Below are 14,522 nucleotides of genomic sequence, written 5' to 3'. Positions count from 1 at the left end.
TGAAGAGGGACCAAGAAGGACTCAAAATCCAGAGAGCCACAGCCCGTGATTTGGAAATGGTGCAACTGATAAGTTTGATTATGTTGCTGAGCGTAAATGAATAAAGAAACGTCTTCCTATACCGGTTACATGAGATATTTTGTATCCAACACTATGACATGGTATGTGTGGATTATGGAAATAGAGCAGGGAGTTTGGCTGCAGGAGATAGGCGTCTGAAGCAGTTGGCCAGCTTGAACTCCTTGCGATTTTTTTGCGAGAATTTGCGAGTGACGAAATGAGGGAAATAGCCGAGGAAGAAGCATCTTCGCTTCTGTACAACGGGCAAAACTGTGGCCATGTAGCGATTGTCAAGGAAGTAGATGCCTCCCGTTGAAACCAATGGAAGGTAAATATCTGCACATTGTGCAGTCAAACTGTGTAACCATTTCTTTAAAACGAAAATCCCACGGCAAATTGGAAACTCACTGGCTCCCATGGAAAGCAAGAACTGGCCTCTCCTCGTTAGTATAGTGGTGAGTATCCCCGCCTGTCACGCGGGAGACCGGGGTTTAATCCCCCGACGGGGAGACAAATCCTTGTTTGATTAGTACGAGGTGGAACGCGTGCTCAAACTTTTGATTCGCAAACAGGTTTTCATTTCCACAAGGTGATCGACTGAAAGGGCATCTACACAGCAAATCGGACAGAAGGCAGAATGGCAAAAATACACCATGAGCAAATTTTCTGGACAGTTCTGGTTCTCAATATCACCTGTGATCAACGGCCCTTTTCGCCATCATTCTGTCTTCTTTCACCTTGTGACCGTCGAAACGTTATCCAAAAATAACAGATCTCCATGTGTATCCAGGGCACTTTACTAAAAGAACAAACGTTAGAGACGAAAACGGCACAAGCTTCAAAAGATTTTGGGGTAATCGCTGAGGCCGACGAACTTCACACCCCGACCACGGTTGAGCATCCATAGCTAACTGACGACGACTGTCGCGGAAATCGGAGTGAATACTCAGGCCCAGGAAGTTTGTCTCGGAAGCCTTTATTAAATTGTGATATCACGGAGAGCCCAATAGCATACAATGGAGCTAGCTGACACTCTGAGGAAGCATCAGAGTACACACATAGTTATAGTAAAAGTCGTACATATCAAAGAGCATGAAAGTGATAAAACTGCCTAACCTTCAATAATCAATTACTTTGAAAATCGTTATCTTTGGCATGCAACACAAAATTAGTCTATTCTAGTTTTTGCCTACACAGGATATTGGAGGGAGTCCATCTGGTGATAAAAAGTGGGACAGAGAATGGATAACCATGCTTGACCTTATCTTAAGTGCTCGGGGGTGGACACTTGAGAGAACAGATGACCATTGCTTGATCCTGTCTCTTTGTGTTGGGGGCAGACAACCTAGCCTTGCCTCAAGGAGTCTAGGAAGCTTGTTTATGATACTCCTTTTCTCCTTTCCTGCTCAATTAGCTGGCAGCTGCAGGTGTGCCTGCTAGAACAAAAGAGGGAGCTGTGCTGTAGTATTCCACTATGGTTTTAACCGTTTAACCCTTAGTTGTCCTGTAGATGTATCTTATTGTTCCACAATCCCTCCTGGTTAATCTTTCAGATTAATACCAATGAGGAATAGTATCTCCATCATCATAAGGGGGCTCATTTCTATAAGGAAAAGGCCGATCCCTGGCAGGGTAAACTTTTTCTCCCCACCAGTGGGTTTCACTGGTGCCAGTGCGTATCGATTGATGAACGATTGGAGCTCCTCCTAATCCAGCGGTGACTCCATTCATGGCTCCATTAACACATTGGGCACAGCGAATCGTCAAAGTAGCACATGCACAACACCCTATAACACCTATTAAAACTAACCCAATTAAAACATACAGCAGCCAACTTCCCCAACCGGAGAACCACAACGTTATTAGCCCACCAGGAATCCTTGTTATAAAAATTGCTCAATCTTTCCCCAGCTTTCTTTATTTCTTGCACTTTATCTATAACATGCTGTCCCAGGTTCGTAATATTCTCAGAAGCATCAGGCACATAAGTGCAGCATTCTGAACCTATCATGGCACAAGTGCCACCCTTCTCAGCTAGTAGGAAATCAAGGGCCATTCTATTTTGCAGAGCTGTCAGGCGTAGAGCTACCATTTCAGTAGTGATGGCTGAAACCTGTTCCTGTGTCTCAATCAAAACATTAGTTGTTGAATTAGCAAACTTTTCAAGTGCAGCTGTCAGGTTAATAACCTCTCGGAAATTACGAGCAGTCCCATATGAGGGAAAGACAATGATCCATAATCGCTCGGGCTCGGAGATGTCACGGCAATGCAGACGCACATGAGGGTTAATATCTACTCTACTTATATAACGGAGGTATGGATTCAAATATGCCATGTAGCAGCAACCACTCCAGGTGGGAGTGGTAGCGCCTTTGCCCTAATTATCGGCATCTTGATTAAAAAAGGAAGATAATTGTGGCATCCCAGGCAGCCAGGGATATGTTTATTCTCCACAAACCCAGTAAGTTCCGTTTAGAGGATTTTGAGGATCATAACTACCAGGGCTGGTAAATATGGTGTTTTGACAACTATTGTTTCCCAGGTTATAGGTACCGGTTTCAAGGGTCGAAAACCAACAGGTGGCCTTTATCGGTTCCGGAGGGGGCCTGAATTTTATCCCATGATTTGTGTAGTTCCACCCATTAGCAGGTGGAGACGATGGAAACAGCCTCTAAACATATTGGGTTCTGCATCATCTGACTGGATATGGAAGTTTGTGAGATCCATTATTTCTTCCTCAGTCAGGGGTTTTGCCTGATAGGTGCTTGACTCACCTCCATGGTGGGGAATCTGGGCACATATCCAACCTGCGCCCTGTCGTACTTGTCCAGCATAGGTGCGGCATAAAGACCAAAAAGTGTTGGGGTGGGAATCCTTTAGGTACACTCCATAACAAACAACATAAGGATAACATATAGCAAAAAGCAGTATCTGACACATAATGCAAATTAATACACTATTAGCAATGGTTATAGGACTTCTGGACAATGTTTCTTGCAACGAGTGGTTTGGATCCAATCTTCCTTCCCTTTAACCTTCAGAGCCTTTCGAGTTGTCAGCAGTACCACATAGGATCCTTTCCACCTAGGAGAAAGAAAATCTTTGTTTAAATTCTTTACATACACTTGATCACCCAGCTGAAAGGTGTGTATAGGTGCATCTCCCACGGTTGCCTGACCCTGCCTGACCCTCTCATGTAGTTCAGCTGCTGTTTTACAAATTATCTGGGCGTAAGCCAGGGACTGTTCATCATTCCAAATTAAGGCTAATTTCTCAGCGCATACAGGAGGTTGGGCTCCGGTCATCGTGGGGCGTCCCATGAGGGCTTCATGGGGTGTTATTCCAGTAACGCTATTCTTTCGGTTTCGCATAGCGAAGAGTACTACTGGGAGTGCTTCGGGCCACGAAAGATTAGTGTCCTGACAAACCTTAGATAAGGTGTACTTTAGTTCCCCATTTACCATTTCAACTATTGCTGAGGACTGTGGCTGGTAAGGAATATGCAACTTCCACTGAAAACCCACGAGCTGCACTAAATCCTTTCCTATTTTCCCAGTGAAGTGAGTTGCTCCATCACTGTTTATTCCCATAGGTATTCCATACCTAAGTATCAGTTCATTACCCAATATTCTCACTACTGTTTGCGAATCATCCCTTCGTGTAGGGTAGGTTTCAACCCATCGGGTGAACATATCTACTATTACCAGTAAGTACTTATACCCTGAGGCCGGGGGCATATGTACGAAATCAATTTGCAAGTTTTCAAAAGGCATTTTAGGCATTGGTAGGTGATCGTACTTAGCTGCCGCTGTCCCTTTGTTATTCTGCTGGCAAATCAGGCAAGAACGTCTGATTGTTTGTATCGTTGGAGTGATACCAGGTGCAAATCATTGTTGGTTTATTGCATGTTGCATCCCCTCTTTGCCCATGTGTGCATGTGCATGCACTAGGCGACACAGGGACAAAAACAGTCTTCGAGGACAAACCAGTAGACCATCCGAATGGAACCAAAACCGTTTTTATAACAGCATTGTGTTTTTTTCCCATGCCCGTGTTTCCTGCTTAGGACAGTTTTGTTGGGCTGCCTGTAACTCGGCAGACTCCAGAGCAGGAAGGGGGTGCGATTTGGAAGACGGAGCGTTTGCAAAAGAGGGGTCTGCGCAGCTGCGACTTCTTTAGATGCTTGGTCAGCGCAAGAATTCCCTACAGAGACATCATCAGTCAGTTTAGTGTGTGCTTCACATTTAATGACCGCCAGACGTTTAGGCAATTGACTCGCTTCTAGGGAGTTCAGCACGAGCTGGGAATGTTTAATGGACCGACCTGCTGACGTAATAAAACCCCGATTTTTCCATATTTGACCGAAATCATGGACAACGCCAAAGGCATATCGGGAATCAGTGTAAATATTGGCTGCTCGACCTTTAGCCAGGATACAAGCTCTGGTTAGGGCAAACAGTTCTGCTGCCTGTGCTGAAGTGCCAGGGGGTAATGCGTAAGCTTCTACGATGTGGTGTTGGCTCACAACAGCGTAACCGGCGAGGCGCAAGTAGTCTCTAGGTCAATGAGAGGAGCCGTCGGTGTAAAACGTAACGTCTGGGTCCCGAAGAGGATCCATCTGCAAATGCATTCTAGGAGAAGTGGATTGCTCGACCATGGCAATACAGTCATGTTCCACCTCTTCAGGGGACTCGGGAACAAAAGTGGCGGGGTTAATGGCCGGCGGTCGGCGGTAGGTACAGTTGGGATGCGATAATAAAATAACTTCATACCCCGTTCGTCGTGAGGCAGTAAAATGTTTTGTAGGAGCAGAATTTAGATGCAGCATGACGACATGGGGCACCCGTACCTCACAAGGGTGATCGAGGACTAACGGCAACGACTTTTCAACCATTGTGGCCGCGGCGGCAACAGCACTGAGACAAACAGGCATTCCCATCACCACAGCGGGAAGAGCCGTAGAATAATAAGCGGTCGGTCGCCTACCTCCATTATGGTCTTGAGTAAGAACTCCGGAGGCGAATCCCTTCTTTTCGCAAACGTGTAGCTGAAAGGGACGCTCAAAGTTGGGTAACCCCAGAGCCGTGGCCGTGGTTACAGCTGCTTTGAGCGCTTTAAACGCTGCCTCCTGTTTTGAGGTCCACTGGACAATCGCAGGCGCTTCCTGCATCGTAGCTGCACGGAGGACAGCATCATGTAGACGGTAATCGGGAATCCACTGTCTGCAATAGCCCACTATACCAAGGAAGGAAAGAATCTCCTTCTTTGTTTCAGGGGCAGGTATCCGCAGGATGGCTTGTACTCGTTCGGGTCCGATCTGCCGAATCCCTGTTTTTTAAGTGAATCCCAGGTACTGTACTAGTGGCTGGCAGCACTGCAGTTTACTTCTAGATACCCAATGGCCTCTCGTTGCTACGAATCGAAGTAAAATTACTGAGTCTTTCACACAGTCTGTCAGTGTGGGTGAGGCCACTAAAAGATCATCGGCATATTGTATAAGTGTGGAGTTCCCATTTAAATAACATGCGTCCAAGTCCCGCTTTACTGCAGCAGCGTATACAGCAGGACTTTCAGTGTATCCCTGGGGAGGCCTCGTCCAGGTATATTGTTGCCCTTTATAGGTAAAAGCGAACAAATACTGACTGTCGGGATGGAGGAGGATAGAAGAGAAAGCGGAGCATAGATCTAACACGGTATAAGCCACGGCCGTAGTCGGGATAGAGGACAGGATTACATTTACATCGGGTACTACCGGCGCTATGGGGACCACAATGCTATTTACGGCTCGCAAGTCCTGTACAAAACTCCATTCGTTTGGCGGTCCAATTTTAGGTATCGGTAATATGGGTGTGTTACAGGGGCTAACGGTGGGTTTAAGAACCCCTTGTTGGAGCAGAGCATTTACGACGGGAGCTATGCCTGCCTCAGCATCAGGGGTTAACCGGTACTGCCGAACGCAGGGCAGGACAGCATCTTTCCGCAGCTTAACACAATGATCTGGGGCGGAGAGCACTCGACCGACATGATTTTTATGCAACGCACACAGGCCACCCTCGACTACGTCTAATGCATAGGGACTGACAAAGTCAGATTGCTCGGGGCGCTGTTGTCGTTGAAATTTGGCTGGGGGGTCAATTACTTTACAGGAGACCCCGGAAATCCCTGGGAGATAGATCCTACCCTCAACAGTCCCGACCCATTCCACTGATCCAATGCATTCATAGGTAGGGGTCTGTTGAAGTCTTTTTATCATGGAACCTATATGGTGTGACCGAAAGGGGGGCCGAATAACTAGGGTCAGATGGGGCACAGACTCAGAGTCTGCTTGAAACAGAGGCTGCTGCTCCGTTGTCAATGTACCGGTCCGCCCAAGCCCGCCTCGCCGAAGTAAAGGTAGGGATCAGGGCAGATGGGAGTCACGGTTCCTATGAGAGTGCTGACCCTTTGATGATATTCGGGGTTATATTTCACTGTATACCATGTGGTACAATGGAGACGAGAGTAATTCAGCACTACCTGTAACAAGCTTTTTAGGGTTTTAACAGGTGGCGCGCTAGGTAATCTATCAAGTTCCTGCCACAATCGGCCCATCCCTGCCATGTAAGGATTATCTTCAAGTTGCCAGCAGTATAAAATTGGCTCAGACTTAGTCTCAGGGGCGGCCTCAGGGACAAGGAGCAGGGATGTTAACTGGTGAGTTTGGGGTGTGGGCACTTCCATGTACATGCCTTGTGGCGTGCAGTAAATAGTGGCCCCTAATTTACACAGAGTTTGGCGTCCCGGCAAGGATAACGGAGTGGTTTTCGAAACTATCAGAGTCTCTTCCACACGGTTGTCTTCCAGTGACAAGGCAACTCGCTGGGATAGAGGTTCCGACAGGGGAACGCCTGTCACTCCTACGGTTACTACCCTTTTCTGACTAAGGGGTAATCCCAGGGAGGGAGGTACAGAGGAAAGGGTAGCGCCAGTGTCCACCAAGGCTCGTAAATATGTGTCTCCTATGCTAAGGGTTACCATAGGGTGCGCTTCCGAATCTTGGGAAAGTGATATAACTGCTCCCTGTACCTTAGCCTCCCCTGGGCCCCCCTATTCTTGGGGAAAAGGGTTATTGTAAGTAAAGGGGGGAATCGCCACAGTCTGCTGGCCATGGCATCCAACAGGTTCCCTAGGGGGACCCGATCGACATTCTCTAGCCCAGTCTCCACCTTTTTCCGCATTTGTGATAGGTGTCAAGGGATTTATCTCTTCTCTGGCTTCTTACCTTTCCATTACGTTTATTCTGACTTTGATGATAAAATTGGGTTTTCTGCTGTTTGGAGCCCTCCCTGTTGCTAACAAATAGTCCCTCTAGGTCCATATTAACCAAAGCAGTGGTTATTTCAGACCATTTCAAAGTTTGCCAATTTAAGTTTCGCATTTTGAATGACTGGTCATGTTGGGACAGCATGCAATTCAGCAGTGTTTGTATGGCTAACGGTCCATTGTCTTCCAGGGGAACGCCCGCGTGCTCCTCCCAAGTATGACAGAATCGGGCCAAAGAATCAGGGGCGCTTTCCTCTTTCCTTTGCAGGCACCGAGTTACTTCCCCCGTGTCCCCGTGTCTTTCCGCTGCTGCCATAATAGCAGTTTTGCCCCTGCCTTGCAGCCAATGTTTTAAACTTTCATTCCCAGCCTTTGTTAGCTCATCGTCTTTCCGCCAATCCCCGTTCTCCCCAGGTGGCACCAGAATGGTACTTTTTAAGGCGGCCCACGAGCTACCATAAGCAAACTTTAATAAGGCTTGCAAATCGCCCGGAAGGGGCTGGTAAATTTCACACATCTGCTCCAGGTAATTTAAAAACGCAGCTGGGCATTTTATAGGATCGGGCGCTTCAGCTATCATAGCTCGAGCTTCCGCTGGAGTCCAGGGTTTGAGTAGAGCCGTGTCACCAATCATTATTTTAGGTTTCTGAAGTACATGAGAGGTAGTCTCAGCCGCTGCCTTCCTAGAAAGGTTTCGTGTCAACCTCACTGGACGTTCGTCATTGAACTGACTACCGAGGCCGGATTCCCTTGTGTGGGGGCCGAGATCAGGTTGGGTACTGTCAGGGGCATCATTTGATGGTCCCGCTTCTGCTCCCTCCCCCAAACCGGCAGCGGCAGCCGCGGAAGCCCCATTGGATTGTCTCCAAGCCGCGGCTATTTCTATGAGTTCGTCCGTTAAAGGGTCGGGAAGGGGTGGCCAGTGAGGGTTGCCAGATGCCGGCAGTCTTGGAAACAAGGTATAAGGTCCCATTGGGTCGGTGCCGAGGGGATATGGTGGAGGGGCAGATGCTGCAGCTGGAAGTGCATCTATCAGCTTTTCACTACCTTCGGTCAGATTTTCCTTTTTATTCTTTACTTTGTGTGGTTGGTGGCGTTTCGCCACCTCCATCCATTTACTAAAACAACCCATCATATATTCGAAATCCAAGTTGGGATCTCCAGCCCCATTAGCTACCCCATCCCACCAGGCCTGGATAAGGGGTATTTTAAAACTTCCCCCATACGGCCATTCTCCCCGCGTCCACCCGTACAGGTCGCTGCTAAAAGGCACTGCATACCGATCATCGCCCGTTTCTCATATTACAACGTCGGCTGGCGACCCCGGAGGGACCAGCGGATCTCCTACCTGCTGACGAGCTTTGGTTACCATTATCCTTCGTTTTTCCGTTTTCTTACCCATCTTTTAGGGTCCCGCTTTCAGTTCCGGTTTCGGTTTGGTCTCAGTACATTGAGAGGCAGGGGGAGTGGCAGAGCCCGCTCTGCTGCTGAGACCTCCCATTTATCTGAAAAGGAAACACAATTAGCAGCGCGGCGCGTTTCCTACCCTATGCGCTCTCCGGTGTTTAAGAATTCCTTAACAAGTCCTCCGATTCTTTGGGTCACTTTAGTCTCTTTGGTCGGTAGCTACCCTTTTACTCGCCGTCCCCTTCTCAGCTGGGACTCTGATTCACTGCAATCCCCTTTCAGCTAGAATGCAGTTCAGTTCGCACTCTCCCCAACTTGGGAGAGGTATTCCTCTCTGTTTTCCGCGAGGGTTCTCTTTTTTTAGAGATCCGACGGCCCAGGATTTCAATCCACTCTTTAACTTAAGGGGCTATTGGACTTCAGTCGAATCCCATACACGTTGATAATTTGTCGCGGAAATCGGAGTGAACACTCAGATCCAGGAGGTTTGTCTCGGAAGCCTTTATTAAATCGTGATATCACGGACAGCCCAGTAGCATACAATGGAGCTAGCTGACACCCTGAGGAAGCATCAGAGTACACACATAGTTATAGTAAAAGTCGTACATATCAAAGAGCTTTATGGTGATAAAACTGACTAACCTTCAATAATTAATTACATTGAGAATCATTGTCTTTGGCATGCAACACACAATTAGTCTATTCTAATTTATGACTATACAAGATATTGGGGGAAGCCCATCTGGTAATATAAAAGTGAGACAGAGAATAGATAACCATGCTTGACCTTATCTTTAGTGCTAGGGGGTGGACACTGTAGAGAACAGATGACCATCGCTTGATCCTGTCTCTTTGTGTCGAGGGCAGACATTCTAGCCTTGTCTCAAGGATTCTAGGAAGCTTGTTTATAATACTCCTTTTCTCCTTTTCTGCTCAATTAGCTAGCAGCTGCAGGTGTGCCTGCTAGAACAAAAGAGGGAACTGTGCTGTAGTATTCCAGTGTGGTTTTAACCGCTTAACCCTTAGCTGTCCTGTAGATGTATTTTATCCTTCCACAAACTCTGAGAAGCAGCTCATTGTGCAACTGTCCGATATTTGGAGGGTTCCAGGCTTTATGAACAATGTTCTGAAAATTCCCCCTATGTAATTTTTGGCCCAGAATAGACGTTGTAGGAAATTTTTGACGTTTGCCAATTTTACAATTGTCGTGTTATCGTGATCGAGCTGGTGATGTTTGGGGTGTTCTCTTGTTGATCAGAACAACTGTTCCAATGAACACCAGGCTGACAGAACCTGGCATCACAATTCATCCTTTCAAACTCTGCAACGCTAACAGGGGCTGTTCATTATTTTTATTATTATTTATTATTAATATCACAACTTACAATTCACCATTGATTACAGTATACTTTGAAAAGGAGTTCAATTTGACATTATGATATAAATGAGCATTTTTAGTAGGATATTATTTTATCCAGATTGCTTAATCGTTGTTACAAGCATTTTGCTAACATGAGTTATTTCAGGGCAGAAACTTCATGTCCTCCCGTAAAGGTCAATGGGTTTTCCCCTCTAATTTGCCTAACTTTACGCACAGTTTCACAAGGTACTGCATTCCGCTCTTCAGCTCCTCATTAAACTTAGCCTGTGCCAGCACATAAATGATTGTATTTGTGCAGCAACTGAGGATCCCAAGCAGGATCCAACTGACTCAAGCTCATTTGCGCCAGAATTTGATGTGATTGTTACAGGCAGAGAGATAATATATATAACCGGAGTTGTCCAGAGCAATATAAACTGCCTGTTATACTGAAGAGTAAAGTAATGGACGTTGTTCCGCTTTCTATTTCAGAATCCTCGTGATGTTCTCCTCTGCTGCAAACGCGGAGACCCCTGCGAACTTTACTGGCCACCAAATTACGTCTAGCCATCAAAACATTTAGCAACACAATTAGAATGAATGGAAACACATCAGGTCAAGGTAATGGTAAACAAGTCAAATGCGGCCCATTCAGCAGAAATGAAAAATATCTGCTTTAGGACACAACCACGATTTACATTGTCCATTATATACGCAGGTTCATACGCAAAATAAGAGGGAATGTTTATCAAACAACTCAACACACTCACCACTGATACGACAGCTACCGCGATTATCTCCATGCAATATTTTTTCGCAGCTTCTTACAACATATGACCACAAAACGATCGAAGCTGAACACCACTGTTAACCAGACAGAGGCTGATAAGACTACATGAGTCAGTGTCACAGTTAGATGACACACCGTGCTCATGGTCAAGAATGAAACAGGGAAATACATATTCAGCGTATTCTTCAGTATGGCTTCAGCACAAACAACCAGGAGATCCGCCGCGACCATGGCGATCATAAGGTGGGTAATACATTTGGAGAGGCCACACTTTCCTCGGGAAAGGATCACAATCGCAACTAGATTAACTGTAAGAGATGGATAGAGAGAGCAGGAAATAGACGACTCAGGTGAAGATGATTAATTTCTTCCTGTTGCAGCAAAGGATCGTGCATTTGACCCAAATATGCACAGTCTGCTTTCCGAGGCAAGCATGTTCTAATTGTAAACTGGAGCTACTGAAAGTGGATAGGGAAGGGAAATAACAGTTGATAATTCGTCTTTTGAAAGGAACATCTTCAACGTAAACTGGACGACTATTGTACAATAATGATTGAGATTGCTGAGGCCGAATGTGACCTGGATAATTTGAATGCACACAAACGGCTGGGCATGGTGAATATTAAAAGGTAAATGGGAGGTTCAAAGATTCAATTCATGTGTGTTGGTACAATGTGAAGTGGGAAATGAATGCACAAAATAGAATGTGGGCCAAGTATAGTTATACTCTGGAAGAGCCAGTGGTGCAATGCATGCTGGGTGGTCTGTAGATGTGATAAGTAGTGGGAAGGATTACTGTGCTATAGGACTTAGAGCTTGAAGGTAAAATATTGCCCAGGGACACGAAGGTACTCTGAACGCTTGTGGGGTAAAGATGGAATGGTAAAAACACAGGACAAAAAAATGGTCTCAGAGCTACAAAAAAGACCAGCATAGATGAGGCCGAATGCAAGTTTACACAGGCGGCATCACAGTGGCTGTACAATGACAATCAGTACAAGGTGACATTCTTATGCAGGTTCCCAGGGAGAAGTTTTATTCGTGGATGAGAGCTGATTAGTCATGTGCTTTAAATGAGACTGTGTAATCTGAGATTGATATGCAGGCTGTGCATTGTGCAGGACTATTTCAGGTGAATGCAGCGCTAATTCATTGCAGAAGGAATGATGCAACATTGCTAAGCAGAATGGGTGCAGTCAGTGCTGATAAAGAGGGCAGTTTCATGGCGGACTGGGAACGGTGACATTGCTATCAGATTGAGTGAGCAATGTTTTTTGGCCATAGGGGCACATTTCTTGCAAAGCATAGTGAATGATCAATTCGAAGATGTGATTTTAGTGAGGTCATAACTAGCGTTTTGCTTCCGAGTCGACCGGACAGAGTTCCCATTTATTGATCGGCTGCAAAACAAATCACTTTGTTGCCGAAAGGACAGAACAGACTCGCCTGCGTCTCAATCACAGCATCCGTGCGAAGTGATTTGAAAAGTGAAGCTGAAAATTGTTTATTTCTGGGCACCAAGTGCACAAGATCGCGATAAAGATTGACCATAATTGGCACTTCGATTTGAGTGTGTAGACTAATATATGTTCAGAAATGTGAAATTACGAATTGTCGATTACCTGACGATAAAGACCTAACTCCTAACACACCCATGTTTAAACTATTATCCTCTACAGCTTATTTTATTTCAGATTGGCCAGTCTCATAAAGCACATGAATCTTAGCATTATTTGTTAAAATGCATATTTCTTTTTTTCAAAATGCAGGAACCTTTTTAGAGAATTAGCGAAGTTATTCAATGCTCCATTATTATGCAGAAGATTAACTTCAGACATTTATACTGATTACTGATTAAATTAAATGATCTATTTAAGTCAAGCGAAATTGACGTGAGCCTCAGATAATCACGGCTGCATCATGAATTATGTTGTTTCGTTAGTTAAGGTTCAGTTGAATTTTGATGAATAGATTTTCTAAGTGAATCTCACTGAACGAAGTTGTAGCTGCCAGATATGTAATCACTTGATGCGCACGTTTAATCGATTGTTTTCGGCATTTCAAAGCAAGTTAAGTAACTCTAGCATGAATTATTATTGAAAGTAGGTAATCGTCTCGCTGCCGAAATTTTGTTTGTTGTTCTGGTGATGATGCTATAGGATAGGATGTCATGGCTCTGGCAACGGTGCAGAATAGCTTTCCTACAGAAATCTCCGGTCACATTCGGGAGCTACAGCTTAGGGAATGGAAAATACACATTCTCAAAACAATGGGATGAGTATACAGAGTTATTTCAAGTACCAACTATTTTTAAGGCTGTGCAACATGGTGCAGACTGTATGTAGAGTGTTCGCAAACTTGAACTTAGGGAAACAACAATGCATTGAAGGTCTATAAACATGGTGGTGAAGTAACATTTTGCTTCATATTATTTCAATAAGTTGTTGGTTAATGATTTAGATGAACTTTGAATGAAGTAAGGCGATTTAGTCGGATAAAGAAAAACAGCTATTTACATTTTTGCATCAGATCGCAAGTTGGCAAGCTTTGACCACACAAACAAAAAAAAAATGTATATTTGCGTTATATACACAGCCCAGTTGGCAGCCTCCGATTCACAATTCTCTAACTCGAATGCAAGCATCAAACATTGATTGACTTAATGGAGCTGTCAAAGATAATCACAAATAGCCTTGAAAACACCAGGCAATGGATAAAAATTAAAGTTTGAGTTTCTGTTGATCATGTAGGATTCACTGGAAATGGTGGAAGCATTATTAATCAAAGCTATTTTGACACAATTTCAGCTTAAAATAAATGTCAAAAATGAAAATTGATCTTCATTAACCCGATACCTATTATTATTTCAGCAAACCTAATATTTATATTCCTACAATGACATGAATTCAAACTGAGAGACATAATTATCCGTGTGCTATTGTGAATTATACAAAGACTGTTAGCCAAATCATGAGCACTTGAAAAAGTACTGGCCAGCTGTGTAAATAAGGAAACAGCTTAAAAATTACAATAATTTAAACAATTATTTAATGAAGCAGCCAATGTTTGAACAAATTAATTATCAAAACTATTACCCAATAAATTATCATTATATATCCAGAATTTTCTTCCGATTTAAACTTTGAAATACGCCAGGAATGAACCACCCAACTGGTAGATAACTATCTACCGAATGAAAAGGTGAGCTATATAAACCATTATCCACTATTTAGCTAGGAATTTAGGCATACAGTCATCAAATATACAATGAAAATCATTCCCTGCTAAATAAATTAGAGAAATGAACATGTCTATATGCTACAAAATCACCATTGCTCTCTGCAACCGCAATCTCCTTCTGACCTGTTATTGATTTGCTGTTTGGGAAAAGGAACATGGAGCAGGTGCAGTGCACTTTGTTTTATGTGCCTCTTGGTGCCGTTACTGCAAACACCCGAGTCTGAAGAACTACAGAGCGATGGAGTTTCCTCCGCGGTCCCAAATCCATATCACTTTAACAGAAATGTTCTATTCGCAATGTAAGTACAAAATAACAATTTTCTATGGCATATTTTGCATGCAAAACAGATCCTTCAGGGCTAA

The 14,522-nt window shown here is 44.6% G+C and overlaps 1 non-coding gene across 1 annotated transcript; it reads left to right on the top strand.

Moving 5' to 3' along the window:
* Positions 1-498: 498 nt before the first annotated feature.
* trnad-guc (transfer RNA aspartic acid (anticodon GUC)) lies at positions 499-570 on the top strand. The gene has a single exon. It is a non-coding gene; the product is annotated as a tRNA-Asp (tRNA).
* Positions 571-14,522: the final 13,952 nt, after the last annotated feature.

Source organism: Cetorhinus maximus, unplaced genomic scaffold, assembly GCF_964194155.1.
Source record: "Cetorhinus maximus unplaced genomic scaffold, sCetMax3.hap1.1 HAP1_SCAFFOLD_590, whole genome shotgun sequence".
NCBI lineage: Eukaryota > Metazoa > Chordata > Chondrichthyes > Lamniformes > Cetorhinidae > Cetorhinus > Cetorhinus maximus.
This window is presented reverse-complemented; position numbering and strand designations above follow the sequence as displayed.